We start from the raw sequence: 10023 nt of genomic DNA, 5'->3' as shown, positions 1-10023 counted from the left end.
GTAAAATATTAATATGTCTGAATCATTTTATTTTTTTAACATCTTTCCTGGAGTATAATTGCTTTCCAATGTGTCAGTTTCTGCTTTATAAAAAAGTGAATCAGCTATATGTATACATACATCCACATATGCCCTCCCTCTTGAGCCTCCCTCCCACACTCTGTATCCCACCCTTCTAGGTGGTCACAAAGCACAGAGCTGATGTCCCTGTGCTATGCTGCCACTTCCACAAGCTATCCATTTTAGAATTAGTAGTGTATATATGTCAATGCTACTCTCTCACTTCGTCCCAGCTTACCCTTCCCCCTCCCCATATCTTCAAGTCCATTCTTTATGTCTGCCTCTTTATTCCTGTCCTGCCACTAGGTTCGTCAGAACTTTTTTTTTCCTAGATTCCATGTATATGTGTTAGCATACGTTATTTTTTTTTTCTCTTTCTGACTTACTCACTCTGTATGACAGACTCCAAGTCCATCCACCTCACTAAAAATAATTGAATTTCATTATTTATGGCCGAGTAATATTCCATTGTGTATATGTGCCACATCTCCTTTATCCATTCATCTGTCGATGGACAATTAGGTTGCTTCCATCTCGTGGCTATTGTAAATAAAGCTGCAATGAACATTTTGATACATGACTCTTTTCGAATTATGGTTTTGTCAGGGTATATGCCCAGTAGTGGGATGGCTAGGTCATATGGTAGTTCTATTTTTAGTTTTTTAAGGAAACTATATACTGTTATAAATAGTGGCTATATCAATTTACATTCTCACACACATTGCAAGAGGATTCCCTTTTCTCCACACCCTCTCCAGCATTTATTTCTTATAGATTTTTTGATGATGGCCATTTGGACCATTGTGAGGTGATTCCTCATTGTGGTTTTCAATTGAATTTCTCTAATGATTAGTGATGTTGAGCATTATTTCATGTGCTTCTTGGCAATCTATCTTCACTGGAGAAATATTTATTTAGGTCTACCTCCCATTTTTGGAATAGTTGTTTTTTTTTTTGATATTGAGCTGCCTGAGCTTCTTGTAAAATTTGGAGATTAATTCTTTGTCAACTGCTTCATTTGCAAATATTTTCTCCCATTCTGAGGGGCTGTCTTTTGATCTTGTTTATGGTTACCTTTTCTGTGCAAAAACTTTTAAGTTTCATTATGTCCCATTTTGTTTATTTATTTGTTTTTATTTCCGTTTCTCTAGGAGGTGGGTCAAAAAGGATCTTGCTGTGATTTATGTCATAAAGTGTTCTGCCTATGTTTTCCTCTAAGAGTTTGATAGTGTCTGGCCTTACATTTAGGTCTTTAATCCATTTTGAGCTTATTTTTGTGCATGGTGTTAGGAAGTGTTCTAATTTCATTCTTTTATATGTAGTTGTCCAGGTTTCCCAGCACCACTTATTGAAGAGGTTATCTTTTCTCCATTGTATATTCTTGCCTCCTTTGTCAAAGTTAAGGTGACCATATGTGCATGGGCTTATCTGTGGGCTTTCTATCCTGCTCCATTGATCTATATTTCTGTTTTTGTGCCAGGACAATACTGTTTTGATTACTGTAGCTTTGTAGTATAGTCTGAGGTGATGGAGCCTGATTCTTCCAGCTCCATTTTTCTTTCTCATTATTGCTTTCGCTATTTGGAATCTTTCCTGTTTCCATACAAAGTGTAAAATTTTCTGTCTTGCTCTGTGAATAATGTGATTGGTAGCTTGATGGGGATTGCATTGAATCTGTAGATTGCTTTGGGTGGTATAGTCATTTTCAGAATGTTGCTTCTTCCAATCCAAGAACATGGTATATCTCTCCATCTGTTGTGTCATCTTTAGTTTCTTTCATCAGTGTCTAATAGTTTTCTGCATAAAGGTCTTTTGTCTCCTTAGCTAGGCTTATTCCTAGGTATTTTATTCTTTTACTTGCAATGGTAAATGGGAGTTCCTCCTTAATTTCTGTTTCAAATTTTTCATTTTTTGTCTACAGGAATGCAAGAGATTTCTGTGCATTAATTTTGTACCCTGTGACCCTACCAGATTCATTGAATTAGCTCTAATAATTTTCTGGTAGCATCTTTAGGATTCTCTATGTATAGTATCATGTCATCTGCAAACAGTGAAAGTTTTATTTCTTTTCTGATTGGGATTCTTCTGTCTCTTTTTCTTCTCTGATTGCTGTGTCTAAAACTTCCAAAACTACATTGAATAAGAGTGTACATCCTTGTCTTGTTCCTGATCTTAGTGGAAGTGGTTTCAGTTTTTCACCATTGAGAATAATGTTTGCTGTGGGTTTGTCATATATGGCCTTTATTATGTTGAGATAAATTCCCTCTGTGCCCACTTTCTGGAGAGCTTTTATCATAAATGGGTGTTGAATTTTGTTGAAAGCTTTTTCTGCATTTATTCAGATTACCATATAATTTTTATCCTTCACTTTGTTAATATGGCATATCACATTGATTGATTTGCATATATTGAAGAATCCTTGCATTCCTGGGATAAACCCCACTTGATCATGGGGTATGATCCTTTTAACGTGCTGTTGGATTCTGTTTGCTAGTATTGTGTTCAAGATTTTTGCATCTATGTTCATCAGTGATATTGGCCTGTAGTTTTCTTTCTTTGTGACACTTTTCTCTGGTTTTGGTATCACAGTGATGGTGGCCTTGTCGAATGGGTTTGGGAGCATTCCTCCCTCTGCTATAGTTTGGAAGAGTTTGTGAAGGATAGGTGTTAGCTGTTCTCTAAATGTTTGATAGAATTCACCTGTGAAGCCATCTGGTCCTGGGCTTTTGTGTGATAGAAAATTTTTATTCACAGTTTCAATTTCAGTGCTCACAATTGGTCTGTTCATATTTTTATTTCTTCCTGGTTCAGTCTTGGAATGTTGTGCTTTTGTATGAATTTCTCCATTTTTTCCAGATTGTCCATGTTATTGGCATATAGCTGCTTTTAGTAGTCTCTCATGATCCTTTGTATTTCTGTAGTGTCAGTTGTTGTTTCTACTTTTTCATTTCTAATTCTGTTGATTTGAGTCTTCTCCCTTATTTTCTTGATGAGTCTGGCTAATGGTTTATCAATTTTGTTTATCTTCTCAAAGAACCAGCTTTTAGTTTTATTGATCTTTGCTCTTTATTGTTTCCTTAATATCTTTTTCATTTATTTCTGATCTGATCTTTATGATTTTTTTCCTTCTGCTAACTTTGTTTTTTTATTTTTTATTTTTTCTTCTTTCTCTAATTGCTTGAGATGTAAGTTTCAGTTATTTATTTGAGATTTTTCTTATATTTTGAGGTAGGAATGTATTGCATTAAACTTCCCTCTTAGAACTTCTTTTGCTGCAGCCCATAAGTTTTGGGTCATCCAGTTTTCATTGTCATTTTTTTCTATGAATTTTTCGATTTCCTCTTTGATTTCTTTAGTGATCTCTTGGCTATTTAGTAGTGTATTGTTTAGCCTCCTTGTGTTTGTATGTTTTACAATTTTTTTTCTGAATCATTTTAATAACTCTCATTTACCACAGCCAGTGAGGAAAAAGGAAAAAAATCCCAAAGGAGGAGTTTCACAATGTGGAGAAGTGAAAAGGGCATAGCATGGAAGTAATGATATACTAATATATGTGCATATTAGTGATGGTAGCAAATGGGATCAGAACTACCTCATAGGTTTCCACTCCATCTTCAAGCTTTGATATTTTGTAAAAAGCTATTTTCTAAAATGATAGTATCTTTGAATCTCTTCATAGACTTTTCTCAGCTTAAGTGTTTAAAATTTCATACGACTGTAACCTAACTCAATATCCCTTTATCTAAATAGCTATGAGCCGTTTTTAGTATATAAAGGAACAATTTCCTCTTAAAACTGGCAAATATTTTTACTTGTTAAAGGAAAAAAACATTCTGTTTTCCTCTTTTCTATGATCTAACAGCTGGTAGACAAAGAAAGGGAGAATAATAAATTTTAATTATACCTTTCAAACCCAACACATTTGAAACTATTCAGCAACTACATGAGAGATTTCTCAACATTAACTTGTAGGTGGTTAAGAAATGTTAGTTCTTGTTCTTGAAGTTGAGATGGCCAGACTTGTACAATCCACCATAATAAAATTTACAAATTTTCAACACTTTATAATGATTATTTTCTTCAGGGTCTTAGTGTCTCTGTTTTTGCTTTCCACTCTCTCTTTTCCATACTTAAGACTGGCCCAATAAAGAAAGCAACACTGTAAATCATCACACAGGTTTTCTCCTCCAATTACATTAATATCAGATGTCAAAATAGAGCACACACCAAGTAAGGATATAAGATTATAATATCTTCTACTGTAGACAGGGAGTAAGGGAGAACAAAAATGGGAGAAAGTTTGATGGTGTAAATAGTCTTTTAAAATTCATTCCTTGGGTTTGAGAGGAAAAAAAAATATTGCATTTGTGGACTAATAGAACAGAATTGAAAGCCCAGAAATAAACATATACAGACATGGTCAATTAATATTTGATAATAGAGCCAAGAATACTCAATGGGGACTGATAGTCTTTTCAATAAAAATGTTGGGAAAACTGGATAACCACATGCAAAAGAATGAAATTGGAACATTACCTTACATGACTCACAAAAGTTAACTCAAAATGGATTAAAGACTTAAATGTGAGAACTGAAACTGTAAAACTCCTAGAAGAAAAATTAAGAAGCAGGGGGTGCCTTCAACATGGCAGAAGGGTAAGATGTGTAGATCACCTTCCTCTCCACAAATACATCAAAACTACATCTACATGTGGAACAACACCTACAGAACACCTACTGCATGTTGGCAGAAGGCTTCCAGCTTCCCCAAAGGCAAGAAACTCCCCACATACCTGGGTAGGGCAAAAGATATAAAGGAAAAACAGAGTCAAAATAATAGGGATGGGACATGCACCTTGGGGAGGGAGCTGTGAAGGAGGAAATGTTTCCACAGACAAAGAAGTCCCTTCACTGGCAGAGATGGGGAGCAGGTTGGAGGGGGAAGCTTCAGAACCATGGAGGAGTGCATAGCAATAGGGGTGCAGAGGGCAAAGTGGAGAGATTTTCACTCAGAGGATCACTGCCAACTAGCACTCCCCAGCCTGAGAGGCTTGTCTGATCACCCACTGGGGTAGGTGGGGCCTGGGAGCAGAGGCTCTGGTTTTGGAGTTCAAATCCCAGGGAAAGGACTGGGGTTGGCTACATGAACACAGCCTGAAGGGGGTTACTGCGCCACAGCTAGCTGGGAGGGAGTCCAGGAAAATGTCTGGACCTGTCTAAGAGTCAAGAGACCATTGTTTCGGGGTGTGTGAGGAGAGTGGATTCGGAGCACTACCTAAACGAGCTCCAGAGATGGGTGTGAGCCACGGCTATCAGTGCAGACCCCAAAGATGGGTATGAGATTCTAACGCTGCTAATACAGCCACCAAGAAGTCTGTGTGCAAGCACAGGTCACTATCTACACCTCCTCTTTCAGGAGCCTGTGCAGCCTGCCACTGCCAGGATCCCATGATCCAGGGACAATTTCCCCAGCAGAACATGGTGTGACTCAGGCTGTTGCCATGCCATGCCAAACTCTGCCCCTGCAGGCTCGCCCCCACATTCCATACCCCTCCTTCCCCCCAGCCTGAGTGAGTCAGAGACCCCCTAATCAGCCACTCTATTAACCACATCCTGTCTGGGGGGGAACAGATGACCTCAGGTGACCTACACACAGAGGAGGGGCCAAATCCAAAACTGTACCCCAGGAGTTGTGTGAAAAAAAAAAGAGAAAGGGAAATTTCTCCCAGCAGCCTCAGGAGCACTGAATTAAATCTCCACAATCAACTACATGTACCTTCATCTCTAGAATACTTGAAGACAACATATCATCCAAAAATTGAGGCAGTGGACGTTGGGAGAAACTTAGACTTGGGGTGGCTTTCTTCATCTAATTTGTTTCTGGTATTATGTTTATCTTAGTTTAGTATTTGGAGCTTATTATCATTGGTAGATTTCTTTATTGATTGGGTTGCTGTCTTCCTTTTTTAATTTTATATATATATATTTTTCCCTTTTCCTCTTTTTGTAAGTGTGCATGTTTCTTTGTGTGATTTTGTCTATATAGCTTTGCTTTTGCCTTTTGTCCTAGGGTTCTGACTGTCTTTTCTGTGTGTTTTTTTTTTTTTTTTGTATAGTTTTTAGAGCTTGTTATCATTGGAGGATTTGTTTTTTGGTTTTGTTGCTCTCTTGTTTCTTGCTCTCTTTATAATCATTTTATTTTTCATATTTTTTCTATTTAAATAACTTTATTTTATTTTATTTTATTCTCTCTTTCTTTCATTTTATTTCACCCCGTTCTTCTGAGCTGAGTGGCTGACAGTGTCTTGGTGCTCTGGCCGGGTGACAGGCCTGAGACACTGAGCGGGGAGAGCTGAGTTCATGTCATTGGTCCACCAAAGACCTCCTAGACCCCTGTAATATCAAATGACGAAAGTTCTCCCAGAGATCTCTATCTCAACGCTAAGACCCAGCTCCACTCAACAACCAGCAAGCTACAGTGATGGACACCCTATGTCAAACAACTAGCAAGACAGGAACACAAAATCACCCATTAACAGAGAGACTGCCTAAAATCATAATAAGTTCACAGACATCACAAAACATACCACCAGTCATGGTACTGCCCACCAAAAGAAAAAATCCAGCTTAATCCACCAGAACACAGGCTCCAGTCCCCTCCATGAAGAAGCCTACACAACCCACTGAACCAAACTTACAGACTGGGAGCAGACAAAAAAACCCAGGAACTACAAACTTGCAGTCTGTGAAATGGAGACCCCAAACACAGTAAGTTAAGAAAATGAGAAGACAGAGAAATATGCAGCAGATGAAGGAGCAAGGTAAAAACACACCAAACCAAACAAATGAAGAGGAAACAGGCAGTCTGACTGAAAAAGAATTCAGAGTAATGATAGTAAAGATGATCCAAAATCTTGGAAAAAGAATGGAAAAATACAAGAAACGTTTAACACGGACCTAGAAGAACTAAAGAGCAAACAAACAATGATGAACAAGAAAATAAATATTAAAAATACCCTAGGGGCTTCCCTGGTGGTGCAGTGGTTGGGAATCTGCCTACTAATACAGGGGACATGGGTTTGAACTCTGGTCTTGGAAGATCCCACATGCTGTGGAGCAAATAGGCCCATGAGCCACAACTACTGAGCCTGCGCGTCTGGAGCCTGTGCTCCGCAACAAGAGAGACCACAATAGTGAGAGTCCCGCACACCATGATGAAGAGTGTCCCCCAATTGCCACAACTAGAGAGAGCCCTCGCAAAGTAACGAAGACCCAACACAGAAAAAATAAATAAATTAATTAATAAACTCCTACCCCTAACATCTAAAAAAAATAATAATTCTCTAGAAGGAATCAGTAGCACAATAACTGAGGCAGAAGAATGGATAAGTGACCTGGAAGATAAAATAGTGGAAATAACTACCACAGAACAGAATAAAGAAAAAAGAAAGAAAAGAAATGAGGACAATATCAGAGACCTCTGGGACAATATTAAAAGTATCAACATTCGAATTATATGGGTTCCAGAAGAAGAGAAATAAAAAGGGACTGAAAATATTTGAAGAGGCTATAGTTGAAAAGTTCCCTAATATGGGTAAGGAAATAGTCAATCAAGTCCAGGAAGCAGAGAGAGGACCATACAGGATAAATCCAAGGAGAAACACACCAAGACACATATTAATCAAACTATCAAATATTAAATATGAAGAAAAAATATCAAAAGCAGCAAATATCATAGAAGGTAATCCCCATAAGTTTAATGGCAGATCTTTCAGCAGAAACCCTGCAAGGCAGAAGGGACTGGAAGAATATATTTAAAGTGATGAAAGGGAAAAACCCACAAGAAGATTACTCTACCCAGTAAGGATCTCATTCAGATTTGATGGAGAAATTAAAACCTTTACAGACAAGCAAAAGCAAAGAGAATTCAGCACCACCAAACCAGCTTTACAAAAAATGCTAAAGGAACTTCTCTAGGCAGGAAACACAAGAGAAGGAAAAGATTTACAATAATAAACCCAAAACAATTAAGAAAAATGGTAATAGGAACATACATATCAATAACTACCTCACATGTAAATGGATTAAATGTTCCAACCAAAAGACATAGACTGGCTGAATAGATAAAAAAACAAGACCCATACATATGTTGCCCACAAGAGACCCACTTCAGACCTAGGACACATACACACTGAAAGTGAAGGGATGGAAAAAGATATTCCATGCAAATGGAAATCAAAAGAAACCTGGAGTAGGAATTCTCATATCAGGACAAATGCACTTTACACAAAGACTACTACAAGAGAAAAAGGACACTACATAATGATCAAGGGATGATTCCAAGAAAAAGATATAACAATTGTAAATATTTATGCACCCCACATAGGAGCACCTCAATACATAAGCCAAATGCAAACAGCCATAAAAGAGGAAATTGACAATAACACAATCATAGCAGGGGATTTTATCACCCCACATTCACCAATGGACAGATCATACAAAATGAAAATAAAAAAGGAAACACAAGCTTTAAATGATACATTAAACAAGATGGACTTAACTGATATTTATAGGACATTCCATCCAAAAACAATAGAATACACTTTCTTTTCAAGTGCACATGGAACATGTTCCAAGATAGATGACATCTTGGGTCACAAATCAACCCATGGTAAAATTAAGAAAATTGAAATTGTATCAAGTACCTTTTCCAACCACAATGCTGTGAGACTAGATATCAATTACAGGAAAAATAACCTGTAAAAAATAAAAACACATAGAAGCTAAACAATACACTAATAAATAACCAAGAGATCACTGAAGAAACCAAACAGGAAATCAAAAATTACCTAGAAACAAATGACAATGAAAAGACAATGACCCAAAACATATGGATACAGCAAAACAAGTCCTAAGAGGGAAGTTTATAGCAACACAATCCTACTTCAAGAAACAAGGAAAACCTCAAATAAACAACCAAATCTTACAGATAAAGGAATTAGAGAAAACCTAAAATTAAGAGAAGGAAAGAAATCATAAAGATCAGAAGTAAATGAATAATAAATGAAGGAAATGATAGCAAATATCAATAAAACTAAAAGCTGTTTTTTTGAGAAGGTGAACAAAATTGATAAACCATTAGCCAGTCTCATCAAGAAAAAAAGGGAGAAGATTTATATCAATAGAATTAGAAAGGAAACAGGAGAAGTGACAACTGACACTACAGAAGTACAAAGGATCATGAGAGATTACTACAAGCAACAATATGCCAATAAAATGGACCACCTACAAGGAATGGACAAATTCTTAGAAAAGCACAACCTTGCGAGACTGAACCAGAAAGAAAGAGAAAATATAAACAGATCAATCACAAGCCCTGAAATTGAAACTGTGATTAAAAGTCTTCCAAAAAAAAAAGCCCAGGATCAGATGGCTTCACAGGTGAATTCTATCAAACATTCAGAGAAGATCTAACACCTATTCTCAAACTCTTCCAAAATATAGCAGATGGGGGAACACTCCCAAACTCATTCTACGAGGCCACCATTGCCCTGATACCAGAACCAGACAAAGATGTCACCAAAACAGAAAAGTACAGCCAGTATCACTGATGAACATAGATGCAAAAATCCTCAAAAAAAACTAGCAAACAGAATCCAACAGCAAATTAAAAAGATAATAAACCATAATCAAGTGGGATTTATCCCAGGAATGCAAGGATTCTTCAATATATACAAATCAATCAATGTGATAAATAATATTAACAAATTGAAGGAGAAAAAAACATGATCAACTCAATAGATGCAGAAAAAGCTTTCAACAACATTCACCTCCCATTTATGATAAAAACTCTCTAGAAAGTCAGCATAGAGGGAACTTACCTCAACATAATTAAGTCCATGTATGAGAAACCTACAGCCAACATCGTTCTCAATGGTGAAAAAGTGAAACCATTTCCACTAA

Source organism: Lipotes vexillifer, unplaced genomic scaffold (assembly GCF_000442215.2).
Source record: "Lipotes vexillifer unplaced genomic scaffold, Lipotes_vexillifer_v1.1 scaffold1685, whole genome shotgun sequence".
In the NCBI taxonomy this organism is placed as follows: domain Eukaryota; kingdom Metazoa; phylum Chordata; class Mammalia; order Artiodactyla; family Lipotidae; genus Lipotes; species Lipotes vexillifer.
The sequence above is the reverse complement of the archived record's forward strand: the minus strand, read 5'-3'. Positions refer to the sequence as shown.